We start from the raw sequence: 23,849 nt of genomic DNA on the forward strand, positions 1-23,849 counted from the left end.
CAAGTAAGTTTTGCATTTGGCATCCTTCTAAGTGCTAGAAATTAAGTTATAGTGAAAACTATGATACTTGGCCAAAACGTGATTTTCAGCGCATGAAACGCACGTTAAGGCAATAAAAACTGAAATGTTCCCCTGCTGCGAAACAAACTGTCAGAGACACATAGTTACTGTGTATATAGTGTAAAATCGTCCAATTCAAGTAAGTTTTGCATTTAGCATCATTCTAAGTGATAGAAATTAAGTTATAGTGAAAACTATGATACTTGGCCAAAACGTGATTTTCAGCGCCTGAAACGCACGTTAAGGCAATAAAAACTGAAATGTTCCCCTGCTGCGAAACAAACTGTCAGCGACACATAGTTACTGTGTATGTAGTGTAAAATTGTCCAATTCAAGTAAGTTTTTCATTTGGCATCATTCTAAGTGCTAGAAATTAAGTTATAGTGAAAACTATGTAACTTGGCCAAAACGTGATTTTCAGCGCATGAAACGCACGTTAAGGCAATAAAAACTGAAATGTTCCCCTGCTGCGAAACAAACTGTCAGAGACACATAGTTACTGTGTATATAGTGTAAAATCGTCCAATTCAAGTAAGTTTTGCATTTAGTATCATTCTAAGTGATAGAAATTAAGTTATAGTGAAAACTATGATACTTGGCCAAAACGTGATTTTCAGCGCCTGAAACGCACGTTAAGGCAATAAAAACTGAAATGTTCCCCTACTGCGAAACAAACTGTCAAATACACATAGTTACTGTGTATATAGTGTATAATTGTCCAATTCAAGTAAGTTTTTCATTTGGCATCATTCTAAGTGATAGAAATTAAGTTATAGTGAAAATTATGATACTTGGCCAAAACGTGATTTTCAGCGCATGAAACGCACGTTAAGGCAATAAAAACTGAAATGTTCCCCTGCTGCGAAACAAACTGTCAGAGGCACATAGTTACTGTGTATATAGTGTAAAATCGTCCATTCCAAGTAAGTTTTGCATTTGGCATCATTCTAAGTGCTAGAAATTAAGTTATAGGGAAAATTATGATACTTGGCCAAAACGTGATTTTCAGCGCATGAAACGCACGTTAAGGCAATAAAAACTGAAATGTTCCCCTGCTGCGAAAAAAACTGTCAAATACACATAGTTACTGTGTATATAGTGTATAATTGTCCAATTCAAGTAAGTTTTTCATTTGGCGTCATTCTAAGTGATAGAAATTAAGTTATAGTGATAATTATGATACTTGGCCAAAACGTGATTTTCAGCGCATGAAACGCACGTTAAGGCAATAAAAACTGAAATGTTCCCCTGCTGCGAAACAAACTGTCAGAGGCACATAGTTACTGTGTATATAGTGTAAAATCGTCCAATTCAAGTAAGTTTTGCATTTGGCATCCTTCTAAGTGCTAGAAATTAAGTTATAGTGAAAACTATGATACTTGGCCAAAACGTGATTTTCAGCGCCTGAAACGCACGTTAAGGCAATAAAAACTGAAATGTTCCCCTGCTGCGAAACAAACTGTCAACGACACATAGTTACTGTGTATATAGTGTAAAATTGTCCAATTCGAGTAAGTTTTGCATTTGGCATCATTCTAAGTGATAGAAATTAAGTTATAGTGAAAACTATGATAGTTGGCCAAAACGTGATTTTCGCGCATGAAACGCACGTTAAGGCAATAAAAACTGAAATGTTCCCCTGCTGCGAAACAAACTGTCAAATACACATAGTTACTGTGTATATAGTGTAAAATCGTCCAATTCAAGTAAGTTTTGCGTTTGGCATCATTCTAAGTGCTAGAAATTAAGTATTAGGGAAAACTATGATACTTGGCCAAAACGTGATTTTCAGCGCATGAAACGCACGTTAAGGCAATAAAAACTGAAATGTTCCCCTGCTGCGAAACAAACTGTCAGAGGCACATAGTTACTGTGTATATAGTGTAAAATCGTCCAATTCAAGTAAGTTTTGCATTTGGCATCCTTCTAAGTGCTAGAAATTAAGTTATAGTGAAAACTATGATACTTGGCCAAAACGTGATTTTCAGCGCATGAAACGCACGTTAAGGCAATAAAAACTGAAATGTTCCCCTGCTGCGAAACAAACTGTCAGAGACACATAGTTACTGTGTATATAGTGTAAAATCGTCCAATTCAAGTAAGTTTTGCATTTAGCATCATTCTAAGTGATAGAAATTAAGTTATAGTGAAAACTATGATACTTGGCCAAAACGTGATTTTCAGCGCCTGAAACGCACGTTAAGGCAATAAAAACTGAAATGTTCCCCTGCTGCGAAACAAACTGTCAGCGACACATAGTTACTGTGTATGTAGTGTAAAATTGTCCAATTCAAGTAAGTTTTTCATTTGGCATCATTCTAAGTGCTAGAAATTAAGTTATAGTGAAAACTATGATACTTGGCCAAAACGTGATTTTCAGCGCCTGAAACGCACGTTAAGGCAATAAAAACTGAAATGAAAAACTTACTTGAATTGGACAATTATACACTATATACACAGTAACTATGTGTATTTGACAGTTTGTTTCGCAGCAGGGGAACATTTCAGTTTTTATTGCCTTAACGTGCGTTTCATGCGCTGAAAATCACGTTTTGGCCAAGTATCATAGTTTTCACTATAACTTAATTTCTATCACTTAGAATGATGCTAAATGCAAAACTTACTTGAATTGGACAATTATACACTATATCAGGGGTGGCCAACCCGCGGCTCGCGAGCCGCATGCGGCTCTTTGCCCGGTTTCATGCGGCTCTTACGTCCATATCAAAGTTTGTATTTGTGTTTTATTTTTTTTTTCGCTAGTTAAAAGCCATTCATAATAAATGACAGCTCACAAGGAGCGAATGTTGCGCAAAAATAGGCGCTGATTTTATGACAGAAGTCCCACTAAGTAACATGCATAGAAAAAGAAAAACGCTATTGTAAATTATTATATTTTTGTTTGTGGACTTGGTTGAACTGAGAGTTTGTCTGTGTGAGACAGTGCACACACAATGTTCATGCGAGGCAGACCAAGGCGAGAGTGCTCAGCCGGGAGCAGCCAATAGGAGAGCGAGGTGTACACCCACGTGGTGGGCGAACTAGCGCGCCCACCACGTGGGTGTACACCTCGCTCTCCTATTGGCTGCTCCCGGCTGAGCACTCTCGCCTTGGTCTGCCTCGCAGGGGGTGTGGCTTTTTCAGCCGACGCTCGATCTTTGGGATACTTTTTGTGTGCGCGACGCCGTTCATTGTCGCTTCTGGTTCACGGGAGCTCTCCCACTCTGTTAAAAACGTTTACTCAAATGACCTTGCTCCTACTGGGAAACTTTGAGGTATTTTCATCCCGAGCACATGCGCATTGGACGAAAATACCGTATTGAACTCAAGCGAAGCGCACACGCAAAAAAAAATAAAACACAAATACAAACTTTGATATGGACGTAAGAGCCGCATGAAACCGGGCAAAGAGCCGCATGCGGCTCGCGAGCCGCGGGTTGGCCACCCCTGATATAGTGTATAATTGTCCAATTCAAGTAAGTTTTGCATTTAGCATCATTCTAAGTGATAGAAATTAAGTTATAGTGAAAACTATGATACTTGGCCAAAACGTGATTTTCAGCGCATGAAACGCACGTTAAGGCAATAAAAACTGAAATGTTCCCCTGCTGCGAAACAAACTGTCAAATACACATAGTTACTGTGTATATAGTGTATAATTGTCCAATTCAAGTAAGTTTTTCATTTGGCATCATTCTAAGTGATAGAAATTAAGTTATATTGAAAATTATGATACTTGGCCAAAACGTGATTTTTAGCGCATGAAACGCACGTTAAGGCAATAAAAACTGAAATGTTCCCCTGCTGCGAAACAAACTGTCAGAGGCACATAGTTACTGTGTATATAGTGTAAAATCGTCCAATTCAAGTAAGTTTTGCATTTGGCATCATTCTAAGTGCTAGAAATTAAGTTATAGGGAAAACTATGATACTTGGCCAAAACGTGATTTTCAGCGCATGAAACGCACGTTAAGGCAATAAAAACTGAAATGTTCCCCTGCTGCGAAACAAACTGTCAGCGACACATAGTTACTGTGTATATAGTGTAAAATTGTCCAATTCAAGTAAGTTTTGCATTTAGCATCATTCTAAGTGTTAGAAATTAAGTTATAGTGAAAACTATGATACTTGGCCAAAACGTGATTTTCAGCGCCTGAAACGCACGTTAAGGCAATAAAAACTGAAATGTTCCCCTGCTGCGAAACAAACTGTCAAATACACATAGTTACTGTGTATATAGTGTATAATTGTCCAATTCAAGTGAGTTTTTCATTTGGCATCATTCTAAGTGATAGAAATTAAGTTATAGTGATAATTATGATACTTGGCCAAAACGTGATTTTCAGCGCATGAAACGCACGTTAAGGCAATAAAAACTGAAATGTTCCCCTGCTGCGAAACAAACTGTCAGAGGCACATAGTTACTGTGTATATAGTGTAAAATAGTCCAATTCAAGTAAGTTTTGTATTTGGCATCCTTCTAAGTGCTAGAAATTAAGTTATAGTGAAAACTATGATACTTGGCCAAAACGTGATTTTCAGCGCATGAAACGCACGTTAAGGCAATAAAAACTGAAATGTTCCCCTGCTGCGAAACAAACTGTCAGAGACACATAGTTACTGTGTATATAGTGTAAAATCGTCCAATTCAAGTAAGTTTTGCATTTAGCATCATTCTAAGTGATAGAAATTAAGTTATAGTGAAAACTATGATACTTGGCCAAAACGTGATTTTCAGCGCCTGAAACGCACGTTAAGGCAATAAAAACTGAAATGTTCCCCTGCTGCGAAACAAACTGTCAGCGACACATAGTTACTGTGTATGTAGTGTAAAATTGTCCAATTCAAGTAAGTTTTTCATTTGGCATCATTCTAAGTGCTAGAAATTAAGTTATAGTGAAAACTATGATACTTGGCCAAAACGTGATTTTCAGCGCCTGAAACGCACGTTAAGGCAATAAAAACTGAAATGTTCCCCTGCTGCGAAACAAACTGTCAACGACACATAGTTACTGTGTATATAGTGTAAAATTGTCCAATTCGAGTAAGTTTTGCATTTAGCATCATTCTAAGTGATAGAAATTAAGTTATAGTGAAAACTATGATAGTTGGCCAAAACGTGATTTTCAGCGCATGAAACGCACGTTAAGGCAATAAAAACTGAAATGTTCCCCTGCTGCGAAACAAACTGTCAAATACACATAGTTACTGTGTATATAGTGTATAATTGTCCAATTCAAGTAAGTTTTGCATTTAGCATCATTCTAAGTGATAGAAATTAAGTTATAGTGAAAACTATGATACTTGGCCAAAACGTGATTTTCAGCGCATGAAACGCACGTTAAGGCAATAAAAACTGAAATGTTCCCCTGCTGCGAAACAAACTGTCAAATACACATAGTTACTGTGTGTATAGTGTTAAATTGTCCAATTCAAGTAAGTTTTGCATTTAGCATCATTCTAGGTGATAGAAATTAAGTTATAGTGAAAACTATGATACTTGGCCAAAACGTGATTTTCAGAGCATGAAACGCACGTTAAGGCAATAAAAACTGAAATGTTCCCCTGCTGCGAAAAAAACTGTCAAATACACATAGTTACTGTGTATATAGTGTATAATTGTCCAGTTTAAGTAAGTTTTTCATTTGGCATCATTCTAAGTGATAGAAATTAAGTTATAGTGAAAATTATGATACTTGGCCAAAACGTGATTTTCAGCGCATGAAACGCACGTTAAGGCAATAAAAACTGAAATGTTCCCCTGCTGCGAAACAAACTGTCAGAGGCACATAGTTACTGTGTATATAGTGTATAATCGTCCAATTCAAGTAAGTTTTGCATTTGGCATCATTCTAAGTGATAGAAATTAAGTTATAGTGAAAACTATGATACTTGGCCAAAACGTGATTTTCAGCGCCTGAAACGCACGTTAAGGCAATAAAAACTGAAATGTTCCCCTGCTGCGAAACAAACTGTCAGCGACACATAGTTACTGTGTATGTAGTGTAAAATTGTCCAATTCAAGTAAGTTTTTCATTTGGCATCATTCTAAGTGCTAGAAATTAAGTTATAGTGAAAACTATGTAACTTGGCCAAAACGTGATTTTCAGCGCATGAAACGCACGTTAAGGCAATAAAAACTGAAATGTTCCCCTGCTGCGAAACAAACTGTCAGAGACACATAGTTACTGTGTATATAGTGTAAAATCGTCCAATTCAAGTAAGTTTTGCATTTAGTATCATTCTGAGTGATAGAAATTAAGTTATAGTGAAAACTATGATACTTGGCCAAAACGTGATTTTCAGCGCCTGAAACGCACGTTAAGGCAATAAAAACTGAAATGTTCCCCTACTGCGAAACAAACTGTCAAATACACATAGTTACTGTGTATATAGTGTATAATTGTCCAATTCAAGTAAGTTTTTCATTTGGCATCATTCTAAGTGATAGAAATTAAGTTATAGTGAAAATTATGATACTTGGCCAAAACGTGATTTTCAGCGCATGAAACGCACGTTAAGGCAATAAAAACTGAAATGTTCCCCTGCTGCGAAACAAACTGTCAGAGGCACATAGTTACTGTGTATATAGTGTAAAATCGTCCATTTCAAGTAAGTTTTGCATTTGGCATCATTCTAAGTGCTAGAAATTAAGTTATAGGGAAAACTATGATACTTGGCCAAAACGTGATTTTCAGCGCATGAAACGCACGTTAAGGCAATAAAAACTGAAATGTTCCCCTGCTGCGAAAAAAACTGTCAAATACACATAGTTACTGTGTATATAGTGTATAATTGTCCAGTTTAAGTAAGTTTTTCATTTGGCATCATTCTAAGTGATAGAAATTAAGTTATAGTGAAAATTATGATACTTGGCCAAAACGTGATTTTCAGCGCATGAAACGCACGTTAAGGCAATAAAAACTGAAATGTTCCCCTGCTGCGAAACAAACTGTCAGAGGCACATAGTTACTGTGTATATAGTGTATAATCGTCCAATTCAAGTAAGTTTTGCATTTGGCATCCTTCTAAGTGCTAGAAATTAAGTTATAGTGAAAACTATGATCCTTGGCCAAAACGTGATTTTCAGCGCATGAAACGCACGTTAAGGCAATAAAAACTGAAATGTTCCCCTGCTGCGAAACAAACTGTCAGAGACACATAGTTACTGTGTATATAGTGTAAAATCGTCCAATTCAAGTAAGTTTTGCATTTAGCATCATTCTAAGTGATAGAAATTAAGTTATAGTGAAAACTATGATACTTGGCCAAAACGTGATTTTCAGCGCCTGAAACGCACGTTAAGGCAATAAAAACTGAAATGTTCCCCTGCTGCGAAACAAACTGTCAGCGACACATAGTTACTGTGTATGTAGTGTAAAATTGTCCAATTCAAGTAAGTTTTTCATTTGGCATCATTCTAAGTGCTAGAAAATAAGTTATAGTGAAAACTATGTAACTTGGCCAAAACGTGATTTTCAGCGCATGAAACGCACGTTAAGGCAATAAAAACTGAAATGTTCCCCTGCTGCGAAACAAACTGTCAGAGACACATAGTTACTGTGTATATAGTGTAAAATCGTCCAATTCAAGTAAGTTTTGCATTTAGTATCATTCTGAGTGATAGAAATTAAGTTATAGTGAAAACTATGATACTTGGCCAAAACGTGATTTTCAGCGCCTGAAACGCACGTTAAGGCAATAAAAACTGAAATGTTCCCCTACTGCGAAACAAACTGTCAAATACACATAGTTACTGTGTATATAGTGTATAATTGTCCAATTCAAGTAAGTTTTTCATTTGGCATCATTCTAAGTGATAGAAATTAAGTTATAGTGAAAATTATGATACTTGGCCAAAACGTGATTTTCAGCGCATGAAACGCACGTTAAGGCAATAAAAACTGAAATGTTCCCCTGCTGCGAAAAAAACTGTCAAATACACATAGTTACTGTGTATATAGTGTATAATTGTCCAATTCAAGTAAGTTTTTCATTTGGCGTCATTCTAAGTGATAGAAATTAAGTTATAGTGATAATTATGATACTTGGCCAAAACGTGATTTTCAGCGCATGAAACGCACGTTAAGGCAATAAAAACTGAAATGTTCCCCTGCTGCGAAACAAACTGTCAGAGGCACATAGTTACTGTGTATATAGTGTAAAATCGTCCAATTCAAGTAAGTTTTGCATTTGGCATCCTTCTAAGTGCTAGAAATTAAGTTATAGTGAAAACTATGATACTTGGCCAAAACGTGATTTTCAGCGCCTGAAACGCACGTTAAGGCAATAAAAACTGAAATGTTCCCCTGCTGCGAAACAAACTGTCAAATACACATAGTTACTGTGTATATAGTGTATAATTGTCCAATTCAAGTAAGTTTTTCATTTGGCATCATTCTAAGTGATAGAAATTAAGTTATATTGAAAATTATGATACTTGGCCAAAACTTGATTTTCAGCGCATAAAACGCACGTTAAGGCAATAAAAACTGAAATGTTCCCCTGCTGCGAAACAAACTGTCAGAGGCACATAGTTACTGTGTATATAGTGTAAAATCGTCCAATTCAAGTAAGTTTTGCATTTGGCATCATTTTAAGTGCTAGAAATTAAGTATTAGGGAAAACTATGATACTTGGCCAAAACGTGATTTTCAGCGCATGAAACGCACGTTAAGGCAATAAAAACTGAAATGTTCCCCTGCTGCGAAACAAACTGTCAGCGACACATAGTTACTGTGTATATAGTGTAAAATTGTCCAATTCAAGTAAGTTTTGCATTTAGCATCATTCTAAGTGATAGAAATTAAGTTATAGTGAAAATTATGATACTTGGCCAAAACGTGATTTTCAGCGCATGAAACGCACGTTAAGGCAATAAAAACTGAAATGTTCCCCTGCTGCGAAACAAACTGTCAGAGGCACATAGTTACTGTGTATATAGTGTATAATCGTCCAATTCAAGTAAGTTTTGCATTTGGCATCCTTCTAAGTGCTAGAAATTAAGTTATAGTGAAAACTATGATACTTGGCCAAAACGTGATTTTCAGCGCATGAAACGCACGTTAAGGCAATAAAAACTGAAATGTTCCCCTGCTGCGAAACAAACTGTCAGAGACACATAGTTACTGTGTATATAGTGTAAAATCGTCCAATTCAAGTAAGTTTTGCATTTAGTATCATTCTGAGTGATAGAAATTAAGTTATAGTGAAAACTATGATACTTGGCCAAAACGTGATTTTCAGCGCCTGAAACGCACGTTAAGGCAATAAAAACTGAAATGTTCCCCTACTGCGAAACAAACTGTCAAATACACATAGTTACTGTGTATATAGTGTATAATTGTCCAATTCAAGTAAGTTTTTCATTTGGCATCATTCTAAGTGATAGAAATTAAGTTATAGTGAAAATTATGATACTTGGCCAAAACGTGATTTTCAGCGCATGAAACGCACGTTAAGGCAATAAAAACTGAAATGTTCCCCTGCTGCGAAACAAACTGTCAGAGGCACATAGTTACTGTGTATATAGTGTAAAATCGTCCATTTCAAGTAAGTTTTGCATTTGGCATCATTCTAAGTGCTAGAAATTAAGTTATAGGGAAAACTATGATACTTGGCCAAAACGTGATTTTCAGCGCATGAAACGCACGTTAAGGCAATAAAAACTGAAATGTTCCCCTGCTGCGAAAAAAACTGTCAAATACACATAGTTACTGTGTATATAGTGTATAATTGTCCAATTCAAGTAAGTTTTTCATTTGGCGTCATTCTAAGTGATAGAAATTAAGTTATAGTGATAATTATGATACTTGGCCAAAACGTGATTTTCAGCGCATGAAACGCACGTTAAGGCAATAAAAACTGAAATGTTCCCCTGCTGCGAAACAAACTGTCAGAGGCACATAGTTACTGTGTATATAGTGTAAAATCGTCCAATTCAAGTAAGTTTTGCATTTGGCATCCTTCTAAGTGCTAGAAATTAAGTTATAGTGAAAACTATGATACTTGGCCAAAACGTGATTTTCAGCGCCTGAAACGCACGTTAAGGCAATAAAAACTGAAATGTTCCCCTGCTGCGAAACAAACTGTCAAATACACATAGTTACTGTGTATATAGTGTATAATTGTCCAATTCAAGTAAGTTTTTCATTTGGCATCATTCTAAGTGATAGAATTTAAGTTATATTGAAAATTATGATACTTGGCCAAAACTTGATTTTCAGCGCATAAAACGCACGTTAAGGCAATAAAAACTGAAATGTTCCCCTGCTGCGAAACAAACTGTCAGAGGCACATAGTTACTGTGTATATAGTGTATAATTGTCCAATTCAAGTAAGTTTTTCATTTGGCATCATTCTAAGTGATAGAAATTAAGTTATATTGAAAATTATGATACTTGGCCAAAACTTGATTTTCAGCGCATGAAACGCACGTTAAGGCAATAAAAACTGAAATGTTCCCCTGCTGCGTAACAAACTGTCAGAGGCACATAGTTACTGTGTATATAGTGTAAAATCGTCCAATTCAAGTAAGTTTTGCATTTGGCATCCTTCTAAGTGCTAGAAATTAAGTTATAGTGAAAACTATGATACTTGGCCAAAACGTGATTTTCAGCGCCTGAAACGCACGTTAAGGCAATAAAAACTGAAATGTTCCCCTGCTGCGAAACAAACTGTCAGAGGCACATAGTTACTGTGTATATAGTGTAAAATTGTCCAATTCGAGTAAGTTTTGCATTTGGCATCATTCTAAGTGATAGAAATTAAGTTATAGTGAAAACTATGATAGTTGGCCAAAACGTGATTTTCAGCGCATGAAACGCACGTTAAGGCAATAAAAACTGAAATGTTCCCCTGCTGCGAAACAAACTGTCAGAGGCACATAGTTACTGTGTATATAGTGTAAAATCGTCCAATTCAAGTAAGTTTTGCATTTGGCATCATTCTAAGTGCTAGAAATTAAGTATTAGGGAAAACTATGATACTTGGCCAAAACGTGATTTTCAGCGCCTGAAACGCACGTTAAGGCAATAAAAACTGAAATGTTCCCCTGCTGCGAAACAAACTGTCAGAGGCACATAGTTACTGTGTATATAGTGTAAAATCGTCCAATTCAAGTAAGTTTTGCATTTGGCATCCTTCTAAGTGCTAGAAATTAAGTTATAGTGAAAACTATGATACTTGGCCAAAACGTGATTTTCAGCGCATGAAATGCACGTTAAGGCATTAAAAACTGAAATGTCCCCCCGCTGCGAAACAAACTGTCAAATACACATAGTTACTGTGTATATAGTGTATAATTGTCCAATTCAAGTAAGTTTTGCATTTAGCATCATTCTAAGTGATAGAAATTAAGTTATAGTGAAAACTATGATACTTGGCCAAAACGTGATTTTCAGCGCATGAAACGCACGTTAAGGCAATAAAAACTGAAATGTTCCCCTGCTGCGAAACAAACTGTCAAATACACATAGTTACTGTGTATATAGTGTATAATTGTCCAATTCAAGTAAGTTTTTCATTTGGCATCATTCTAAGTGATAGAAATTAAGTTATATTGAAAATTATGATACTTGGCCAAAACGTGATTTTTAGCGCATGAAACGCACGTTAAGGCAATAAAAACTGAAATGTTCCCCTGCTGCGAAACAAACTGTCAGAGGCACATAGTTACTGTGTATATAGTGTAAAATCGTCCAATTCAAGTAAGTTTTGCATTTGGCATCATTCTAAGTGCTAGAAATTAAGTTATAGGGAAAACTATGATACTTGGCCAAAACGTGATTTTCAGCGCATGAAACGCACGTTAAGGCAATAAAAACTGAAATGTTCCCCTGCTGCGAAACAAACTGTCAGCGACACATAGTTACTGTGTATATAGTGTAAAATTGTCCAATTCAAGTAAGTTTTGCATTTAGCATCATTCTAAGTGATAGAAATTAAGTTATAGTGAAAACTATGATACTTGGCCAAAACGTGATTTTCAGCGCCTGAAACGCACGTTAAGGCAATAAAAACTGAAATGTTCCCCTGCTGCGAAACAAACTGTCAGCGACACATAGTTACTGTGTATGTAGTGTAAAATTGTCCAATTCAAGTAAGTTTTTCATTTGGCATCATTCTAAGTGCTAGAAATTAAGTTATAGTGAAAACTATGATACTTGGCCAAAACGTGATTTTCAGCGCATGAAACGCACGTTAAGGCAATAAAAACTGAAATGTTCCCCTGCTGCGAAACAAACTGTCAGAGACACATAGTTACTGTGTATGTAATGTAAAATCGTGCAATTCAAGTAAGTTTTGCATTTAGTATCATTCTAAGTGATAGAAATTAAGTTATAGTGAAAACTATGATACTTGGCCAAAACGTGATTTTCAGCGCCTGAAACGCACGTTAAGGCAATAAAAACTGAAATGTTCCCCTACTGCGAAACAAACTGTCAAATACACATAGTTACTGTGTATATAGTGTATAATTGTCCAATTCAAGTAAGTTTTTCATTTGGCATCATTCTAAGTGATAGAAATTAAGTTATAGTGAAAATTATGATACTTGGCCAAAACGTGATTTTCAGCGCATGAAACGCACGTTAAGGCAATAAAAACTGAAATGTTCCCCTGCTGCGAAACAAACTGTCAGAGGCACATAGTTACTGTGTATATAGTGTAAAATCGTCCATTCCAAGTAAGTTTTGCATTTGGCATCATTCTAAGTGCTAGAAATTAAGTTATAGGGAAAATTATGATACTTGGCCAAAACGTGATTTTCAGCGCATGAAACGCACGTTAAGGCAATAAAAACTGAAATGTTCCCCTGCTGCGAAAAAAACTGTCAAATACACATAGTTACTGTGTATATAGTGTATAATTGTCCAATTCAAGTAAGTTTTTCATTTGGCGTCATTCTAAGTGATAGAAATTAAGTTATAGTGATAATTATGATACTTGGCCAAAACGTGATTTTCAGCGCATGAAACGCACGTTAAGGCAATAAAAACTGAAATGTTCCCCTGCTGCGAAACAAACTGTCAGAGGCACATAGTTACTGTGTATATAGTGTAAAATCGTCCAATTCAAGTAAGTTTTGCATTTGGCATCCTTCTAAGTGCTAGAAATTAAGTTATAGTGAAAACTATGATACTTGGCCAAAACGTGATTTTCAGCGCCTGAAACGCACGTTAAGGCAATAAAAACTGAAATGTTCCCCTGCTGCGAAACAAACTGTCAACGACACATAGTTACTGTGTATATAGTGTAAAATTGTCCAATTCGAGTAAGTTTTGCATTTGGCATCATTCTAAGTGATAGAAATTAAGTTATAGTGAAAACTATGATAGTTGGCCAAAACGTGATTTTCAGCGCATGAAACGCACGTTAAGGCAATAAAAACTGAAATGTTCCCCTGCTGCGAAACAAACTGTCAAATACACATAGTTACTGTGTATATAGTGTAAAATCGTCCAATTCAAGTAAGTTTTGCGTTTGGCATCATTCTAAGTGCTAGAAATTAAGTATTAGGGAAAACTATGATACTTGGCCAAAACGTGATTTTCAGCGCATGAAACGCACGTTAAGGCAATAAAAACTGAAATGTTCCCCTGCTGCGAAACAAACTGTCAGAGGCACATAGTTACTGTGTATATAGTGTAAAATCGTCCAATTCAAGTAAGTTTTGCATTTGGCATCCTTCTAAGTGCTAGAAATTAAGTTATAGTGAAAACTATGATACTTGGCCAAAACGTGATTTTCAGCGCATGAAACGCACGTTAAGGCAATAAAAACTGAAATGTTCCCCTGCTGCGAAACAAACTGTCAGAGACACATAGTTACTGTGTATATAGTGTAAAATCGTCCAATTCAAGTAAGTTTTGCATTTAGCATCATTCTAAGTGATAAAAATTAAGTTATAGTGAAAACTATGATACTTGGCCAAAACGTGATTTTCAGCGCATGAAACGCACGTTAAGGCAATAAAAACTGAAATGTTCCCCTGCTGCGAAACAAACTGTCAGCAACACATAGTTACTGTGTATATAGTGTATAATTGTCCAATTCAAGTAAGTTTTTCATTTGGCATCATTCTAAGTGATAGAAATTAAGTTATAGGTAAAATTATGATACTTGGCCAAAACGTGATTTTCAGCGCATGAAATGCACATTAAGGCATTAAAAACTGAAATGTCCCCCCGCTGCGAAACAAACTGTCAAATACACATAGTTACTGTGTATATAGTGTATAATTGTCCAATTCAAGTAAATTTTGCATTTAGCATCATTCTAAGTGATAGAAATTAAGTTATAGTGAAAACTATGATACTTGGCCAAAACGTGATTTTCAGCGCATGAAACGCACGTTAAGGCAATAAAAACTGAAATGTTCCCCTGCTGCGAAACAAACTGTCAAATACACATAGTTACTGTGTATATAGTGTATAATTGTCCAATTCAAGTAAGTTTTTCATTTGGCATCATTCTAAGTGATAGAAATTAAGTTATATTGAAAATTATGATACTTGGCCAAAACGTGATTTTTAGCGCATGAAACGCACGTTAAGGCAATAAAAACTGAAATGTTCCCCTGCTGCGAAACAAACTGTCAGAGGCACATAGTTACTGTGTATATAGTGTAAAATCGTCCAATTCAAGTAAGTTTTGCATTTAGCATCATTCTAAGTGATAAAAATTAAGTTATAGTGAAAACTATGATACTTGGCCAAAACGTGATTTTCAGCGCATGAAACGCACGTTAAGGCAATAAAAACTGAAATGTTCCCCTGCTGCGAAACAAACTGTCAGCGACACATAGTTACTGTGTATATAGTGTAAAATTGTCCAATTCAAGTAAGTTTTGCATTTAGCATCATTCTAAGTGATAGAAATTAAGTTATAGTGAAAACTATGATACTTGGCCAAAACGTGATTTTCAGCGCCTGAAACGCACGTTAAGGCAATAAAAACTGAAATGTTCCCCTGCTGCGAAACAAACTGTCAGCGACACATAGTTACTGTGTATGTAGTGTAAAATTGTCCAATTCAAGTAAGTTTTTCATTTGGCATCATTCTAAGTGCTAGAAATTAAGTTATAGTGAAAACTATGATACTTGGCCAAAACGTGATTTTCAGCGCATGAAACGCACGTTAAGGCAATAAAAACTGAAATGTTCCCCTGCTGCGAAACAAACTGTCAGAGACACATAGTTACTGTGTATGTAATGTAAAATCGTGCAATTCAAGTAAGTTTTGCATTTAGTATCATTCTAAGTGATAGAAATTAAGTTATAGTGAAAACTATGATACTTGGCCAAAACGTGATTTTCAGCGCCTGAAACGCACGTTAAGGCAATAAAAACTGAAATGTTCCCCTGCTGCGAAAAAAACTGTCAAATACACATAGTTACTGTGTATATAGTGTATAATTGTCCAATTTAAGTAAGTTTTTCATTTGGCATCATTCTAAGTGATAGAAATTAAGTTATAGTGAAAATTATGATACTTGGCCAAAACGTGATTTTCAGCGCATGAAACGCACGTTAAGGCAATAAAAACTGAAATGTTCCCCTGCTGCGAAACAAACTGTCAGAGGCACATAGTTACTGTGTATATAGTGTATAATCGTCCAATTCAAGTAAGTTTTGCATTTGGCATCCTTCTAAGTGCTAGAAATTAAGTTATAGTGAAAACTATGATACTTGGCCAAAACGTGATTTTCAGCGCATGAAACGCACGTTAAGGCAATAAAAACTGAAATGTTCCCCTGCTGCGAAACAAACTGTCAGAGACACATAGTTACTGTGTATATAGTGTAAAATCGTCCAATTCAAGTAAGTTTTGCATTTAGCATCATTCTAAGTGATAGAAATTAAGTTATAGTGAAAACTATGATACTTGGCCAAAACGTGATTTTCAGCGCCTGAAACGCACGTTAAGGCAATAAAAACTGAAATGTTCCCCTGCTGCGAAACAAACTGTCAGCGACACATAGTTACTGTGTATGTAGTGTAAAATTGTCCAATTCAAGTAAGTTTTTCATTTGGCATCATTCTAAGTGCTAGAAATTAAGTTATAGTGAAAACTATGTAACTTGGCCAAAACGTGATTTTCAGCGCATGAAACGCACGTTAAGGCAATAAAAACTGAAATGTTCCCCTGCTGCGAAACAAACTGTCAGAGACACATAGTTACTGTGTATATAGTGTAAAATCGTCCAATTCAAGTAAGTTTTGCATTTAGTATCATTCTAAGTGATAGAAATTAAGTTATAGTGAAAACTATGATACTTGGCCAAAACGTGATTTTCAGCGCCTGAAACGCACGTTAAGGCAATAAAAACTGAAATGTTCCCCTACTGCGAAACAAACTGTCAAATACACATAGTTACTGTGTATATAGTGTATAATTGTCCAATTCAAGTAAGTTTTTCATTTGGCATCATTCTAAGTGATAGAAATTAAGTTATAGTGAAAATTATGATACTTGGCCAAAACGTGATTTTCAGCGCATGAAACGCACGTTAAGGCAATAAAAACTGAAATGTTCCCCTGCTGCGAAACAAACTGTCAGAGGCACATAGTTACTGTGTATATAGTGTAAAATCGTCCATTCCAAGTAAGTTTTGCATTTGGCATCATTCTAAGTGCTAGAAATTAAGTTATAGGGAAAACTATGATACTTGGCCAAAACGTGATTTTCAGCGCATGAAACGCACGTTAAGGCAATAAAAACTGAAATGTTCCCCTGCTGCGAAAAAAACTGTCAAATACACATAGTTACTGTGTATATAGTGTATAATTGTCCAATTCAAGTAAGTTTTTCATTTGGCATCATTCTAAGTGATAGAAATTAAGTTATAGTGATAATTATGATACTTGGCCAAAACGTGATTTTCAGCGCATGAAACGCACGTTAAGGCAATAAAAACTGAAATGTTCCCCTGCTGCGAAACAAACTGTCAGAGGCACATAGTTACTGTGTATATAGTGTAAAATCGTCCAATTCAAGTAAGTTTTGCATTTGGCATCCTTCTAAGTGCTAGAAATTAAGTTATAGTGAAAACTATGATACTTGGCCAAAACGTGATTTTCAGCGCCTGAAACGCACGTTAAGGCAATAAAAATTGAAATGTTCCCCTGCTGCGAAACAAACTGTCAACGACACATAGTTACTGTGTATATAGTGTAAAATTGTCCAATTCGAGTAAGTTTTGCATTTGGCATCATTCTAAGTGATAGAAATTAAGTTATAGTGAAAACTATGATAGTTGGCCAAAACGTGATTTTCAGCGCATGAAACGCACGTTAAGGCAATAAAAACTGAAATGTTCCCCTGCTGCGAAACAAACTGTCAAATACACATAGTTACTGTGTATATAGTGTATAATTGTCCAATTCAAGTAAGTTTTTCATTTGGCATCATTCTAAGTGATAGAAATTAAGTTATATTGAAAATTATGATACTTGGCCAAAACTTGATTTTCAGCGCATGAAACGCACGTTAAGGCAATAAAAACTGAAATGTTCCCCTGCTGCGAAACAAACTGTCAGAGGCACATAGTTACTGTGTATATAGTGTAAAATCGTCCAATTCAAGTAAGTTTTGCATTTGGCATCCTTCTAAGTGCTAGAAATTAAGTATAGTGAAAACTATGATACTTGGCCAAAACGTGATTTTCAGCGCCTGAAACGCACGTTAAGGCAATAAAAACTGAAATGTTCCCCTGCTGCGAAACAAACTGTCAGAGGCACATAGTTACTGTGTATATAGTGTAAAATTGTCCAATTCGAGTAAGTTTTGCATTTGGCATCATTCTAAGTGATAGAAATTAAGTTATAGTGAAAACTATGATAGTTGGCCAAAACGTGATTTTCAGCGCATGAAACGCACGTTAAGGCAATAAAAACTGAAATGTTCCCCTGCTGCGAAACAAACTGTCAGAGGCACATAGTTACTGTGTATATAGTGTAAAATCGTCCAATTCAAGTAAGTTTTGCATTTGGCATCATTCTAAGTGCTAGAAATTAAGTATTAGGGAAAACTATGATACTTGGCCAAAACGTGATTTTCAGCGCCTGAAACGCACGTTAAGGCAATAAAAACTGAAATGTTCCCCTGCTGCGAAACAAACTGTCAGAGGCACATAGTTACTGTGTATATAGTGTAAAATCGTCCAATTCAAGTAAGTTTTGCATTTGGCATCCTTCTAAGTGCTAGAAATTAAGTTATAGTGAAAACTATGATACTTGGCCAAAACGTGATTTTCAGCGCATGAAATGCACGTTAAGGCATTAAAAACTGAAATGTCCCCCCGCTGCGAAACAAACTGTCAAATACACATAGTTACTGTGTATATAGTGTATAATTGTCCAATTCAAGTAAGTTTTGCATTTAGCATCATTCTAAGTGATAGAAATTAAGTTATAGTGAAAACTATGATACTTGGCCAAAACGTGATTTTCAGCGCATGAAACGCACGTTAAGGCAATAAAAACTGAAATGTTCCCCTGCTGCGAAACAAACTGTCAAATACACATAGTTACTGTGTATATAGTGTATAATTGTCCAATTCAAGTAAGTTTTTCATTTGGCATCATTCTAAGTGATAGAAATTAAGTTATATTGAAAATTATGATACTTGGCCAAAACGTGATTTTTAGCGCATGAAACGCACGTTAAGGCAATAAAAACTGAAATGTTCCCCTGCTGCGAAACAAACTGTCAGAGGCACATAGTTACTGTGTATATAGTGTAAAATCGTCCAATTCAAGTAAGTTTTGCATTTGGCATCATTCTAAGTGCTAGAAATTAAGTTATAGGGAAAACTATGATACTTGGCCAAAACGTGATTTTCAGCGCATGAAACGCACGTTAAGGCAATAAAAACTGAAATGTTCCCCTGCTGCGAAACAAACTGTCAGCGACACATAGTTACTGTGTATATAGTGTAAAATTGTCCAATTCAAGTAAGTTTTGCATTTAGCATCATTCTAAGTGATAGAAATTAAGTTATAGTGAAAACTATGATACTTGGCCAAAACGTGATTTTCAGCGCCTGAAACGCACGTTAAGGCAATAAAAACTGAAATGTTCCCCTGCTGCGAAACAAACTGTCAGCGACACATAGTTACTGTGTATGTAGTGTAAAATTGTCCAATTCAAGTAAGTTTTTCATTTGGCATCATTCTAAGTGCTAGAAATTAAGTTATAGTGAAAACTATGATACTTGGCCAAAACGTGATTTTCAGCGCATGAAACGCACGTTAAGGCAATAAAAACTGAAATGTTCCCCTGCTGCGAAACAAACTGTCAGAGACACATAGTTACTGTGTATGTAATGTAAAATCGTGCAATTCAAGTAAGTTTTGCATTTAGTATCATTCTAAGTGATAGAAATTAAGTTATAGTGAAAACTATGATACTTGGCCAAAACGTGATTTTCAGCGCCTGAAACGCACGTTAAGGCAATAAAAACTGAAATGTTCCCCTGCTGCGAAAAAAACTGTCAAATACACATAGTTACTGTGTATATAGTGTATAATTGTCCAATTTAAGTAAGTTTTTCATTTGGCATCATTCTAAGTGATAGAAATTAAGTTATAGTGAAAATTATGATACTTGGCCAAAACGTGATTTTCAGCGCATGAAACGCACGTTAAGGCAATAAAAACTGAAATGTTCCCCTGCTGCGAAACAAACTGTCAGAGGCACATAGTTACTGTGTATATAGTGTATAATCGTCCAATTCAAGTAAGTTTTGCATTTGGCATCCTTCTAAGTGCTAGAAATTAAGTTATAGTGAAAACTATGATACTTGGCCAAAACGTGATTTTCAGCGCCTGAAACGCACGTTAAGGCAATAAAAACTGAAATGTTCCCCTACTGCGAAACAAACTGTCAAATACACATAGTTACTGTGTATATAGTGTATAATTGTCCAATTCAAGTAAGTTTTTCATTTGGCATCATTCTAAGTGATAGAAATTAAGTTATAGTGAAAATTATGATACTTGGCCAAAACGTGATTTTCAGCGCATGAAACGCACGTTAAGGCAATAAAAACTGAAATGTTCCCCTGCTGCGAAACAAACTGTCAGAGGCACATAGTTACTGTGTATATAGTGTAAAATCGTCCATTTCAAGTAAGTTTTGCATTTGGCATCATTCTAAGTGCTAGAAATTAAGTTATAGGGAAAACTATGATACTTGGCCAAAACGTGATTTTCAGCGCATGAAACGCACGTTAAGGCAATAAAAACTGAAATGTTCCCCTGCTGCGAAAAAAACTGTCAAATACACATAGTTACTGTGTATATAGTGTATAATTGTCCAATTCAAGTAAGTTTTTCATTTGGCGTCATTCTAAGTGATAGAAATTAAGTTATAGTGATAATTATGATACTTGGCCAAAACGTGATTTTCAGCGCATGAAACGCACGTTAAGGCAATAAAAACTGAAATGTTCCCCTGCTGCGAAACAAACTGTCAGAGGCACATAGTTACTGTGTATATAGTGTAAAATCGTCCAATTCAAGTAAGTTTTGCATTTGGCATCCTTCTAAGTGCTAGAAATTAAGTTATAGTGAAAACTATGATACTTGGCCAAAACGTGATTTTCAGCGCCTGAAACGCACGTTAAGGCAATAAAAACTGAAATGTTCCCCTGCTGCGAAACAAACTGTCAAATACACATAGTTACTGTGTATATAGTGTATAATTGTCCAATTCAAGTAAGTTTTTCATTTGGCATCATTCTAAGTGATAGAAATTAAGTTATATTGAAAATTATGATACTTGGCCAAAACTTGATTTTCAGCGCATAAAACGCACGTTAAGGCAATAAAAACTGAAATGTTCCCCTGCTGCGAAACAAACTGTCAGAGGCACATAGTTACTGTGTATATAGTGTAAAATCGTCCAATTCAAGTAAGTTTTGCATTTGGCATCATTCTAAGTGCTAGAAATTAAGTATTAGGGAAAACTATGATACTTGGCCAAAACGTGATTTTCAGCGCATGAAACGCACGTTAAGGCAATAAAAACTGAAATGTTCCCCTGCTGCGAAACAAACTGTCAGCGACACATAGTTACTGTGTATATAGTGTAAAATTGTCCAATTCAAGTAAGTTTTGCATTTAGCATCATTCTAAGTGATAGAAATTAAGTTATAGTGAAAATTATGATACTTGGCCAAAACGTGATTTTCAGCGCATGAAACGCACGTTAAGGCAATAAAAACTGAAATGTTCCCCTGCTGCGAAACAAACTGTCAGAGGCACATAGTTACTGTGTATATAGTGTATAATCGTCCAATTCAAGTAAGTTTTGCATTTGGCATCCTTCTAAGTGCTAGAAATTAAGTTATAGTGAAAACTATGATACTTGGCCAAAACGTGATTTTCAGCGCATGAAACGCACGTTAAGGCAATAAAAACTGAAATGTTCCCCTGCTGCGAAACAAACTGTCAAATACACATAGTTACTGTGTATATAGTGTAAAATCGTCCAATTCAAGTAAGTTTTGCATTTAGCATCATTCTAAGTGATAGAAATTAAGTTATAGTGAAAACTATGATACTTGGCCAAAACGTGATTTTCAGCGCCTGAAACGCACGTTAAGGCAATAAAAACTGAAATGTTCCCCTGCTGCGAAACAAACTGTCAGCGACACATAGTTACTGTGTATGTAGTGTAAAATTGTCCAATTCAAGTAAGTTTTTCATTTGGCATCATTCTAAGTGCTAGAAATTAAGTTATAGTGAAAACTATGTAACTTGGCCAAAACGTGATTTTCAGCGCATGAAACGCACGTTAAGGCAATAAAAACTGAAATGTTCCCCTGCTGCGAAACAAACTGTCAGAGACACATAGTTACTGTGTATATAGTGTAAAATCGTCCAATTCAAGTAAGTTTTGCATTTAGTATCATTCTAAGTGATAGAAATTAAGTTATAGTGAAAACTATGATACTTGGCCAAAACGTGATTTTCAGCGCCTGAAACGCACGTTAAGGCAATAAAAACTGAAATGTACCCCTACTGCGAAACAAACTGTCAAATACACATAGTTACTGTGTATATAGTGTATAATTGTCCAATTCAAGTAAGTTTTTCATTTGGCATCATTCTAAGTGATAGAAATTAAGTTATAGTGAAAATTATGATACTTGGCCAAAACGTGATTTTCAGCGCATGAAACGCACGTTAAGGCAATAAAAACTGAAATGTTCCCCTGCTGCGAAACAAACTGTCAGAGGCACATAGTTACTGTGTATATAGTGTAAAATCGTCCATTCCAAGTAAGTTTTGCATTTGGCATCATTCTAAGTGCTAGAAATTAAGTTATAGGGAAAATTATGATACTTGGCCAAAACGTGATTTTCAGCGCATGAAACGCACGTTAAGGCAATAAAAACTGAAATGTTCCCCTGCTGCGAAAAAAACTGTCAAATACACATAGTTACTGTGTATATAGTGTATAATTGTCCAATTCAAGTAAGTTTTTCATTTGGCGTCATTCTAAGTGATAGAAATTAAGTTATAGTGATAATTATGATACTTGGCCAAAACGTGATTTTCAGCGCATGAAACGCACGTTAAGGCAATAAAAACTGAAATGTTCCCCTGCTGCGAAACAAACTGTCAGAGGCACATAGTTACTGTGTATATAGTGTAAAATCGTCCAATTCAAGTAAGTTTTGCATTTGGCATCCTTCTAAGTGCTAGAAATTAAGTTATAGTGAAAACTATGATACTTGGCCAAAACGTGATTTTCAGCGCCTGAAACGCACGTTAAGGCAATAAAAACTGAAATGTTCCCCTGCTGCGAAACAAACTGTCAACGACACATAGTTACTGTGTATATAGTGTAAAATTGTCCAATTCGAGTAAGTTTTGCATTTGGCATCATTCTAAGTGATAGAAATTAAGTTATAGTGAAAACTATGATAGTTGGCCAAAACGTGATTTTCAGCGCATGAAACGCACGTTAAGGCAATAAAAACTGAAATGTTCCCCTGCTGCGAAACAAACTGTCAAATACACATAGTTACTGTGTATATAGTGTAAAATCGTCCAATTCAAGTAAGTTTTGCGTTTGGCATCATTCTAAGTGCTAGAAATTAAGTATTAGGGAAAACTATGATACTTGGCCAAAACGTGATTTTCAGCGCATGAAACGCACGTTAAGGCAATAAAAACTGAAATGTTCCCCTGCTGCGAAACAAACTGTCAGAGGCACATAGTTACTGTGTATATAGTGTAAAATCGTCCAATTCAAGTAAGTTTTGCATTTGGCATCCTTCTAAGTGCTAGAAATTAAGTTATAGTGAAAACTATGATACTTGGCCAAAACGTGATTTTCAGCGCATGAAACGCACGTTAAGGCAATAAAAACTGAAATGTTCCCCTGCTGCGAAACAAACTGTCAGAGACACATAGTTACTGTGTATATAGTGTAAAATCGTCCAATTCAAGTAAGTTTTGCATTTAGCATCATTCTAAGTGATAAAAATTAAGTTATAGTGAAAACTATGATACTTGGCCAAAACGTGATTTTCAGCGCATGAAACGCACGTTAAGGCAATAAAAACTGAAATGTTCCCCTGCTGCGAAACAAACTGTCAGCAACACATAGTTACTGTGTATATAGTGTATAATTGTCCAATTCAAGTAAGTTTTTCATTTGGCATCATTCTAAGTGATAGAAATTAAGTTATAGGTAAAATTATGATACTTGGCCAAAACGTGATTTTCAGCGCATGAAATGCACATTAAGGCATTAAAAACTGAAATGTC

The sequence above is a fragment of the Stigmatopora nigra genome, chromosome 4 (genome assembly GCF_051989575.1).
Source record: "Stigmatopora nigra isolate UIUO_SnigA chromosome 4, RoL_Snig_1.1, whole genome shotgun sequence".
Lineage (NCBI taxonomy): Eukaryota > Metazoa > Chordata > Actinopteri > Syngnathiformes > Syngnathidae > Stigmatopora > Stigmatopora nigra.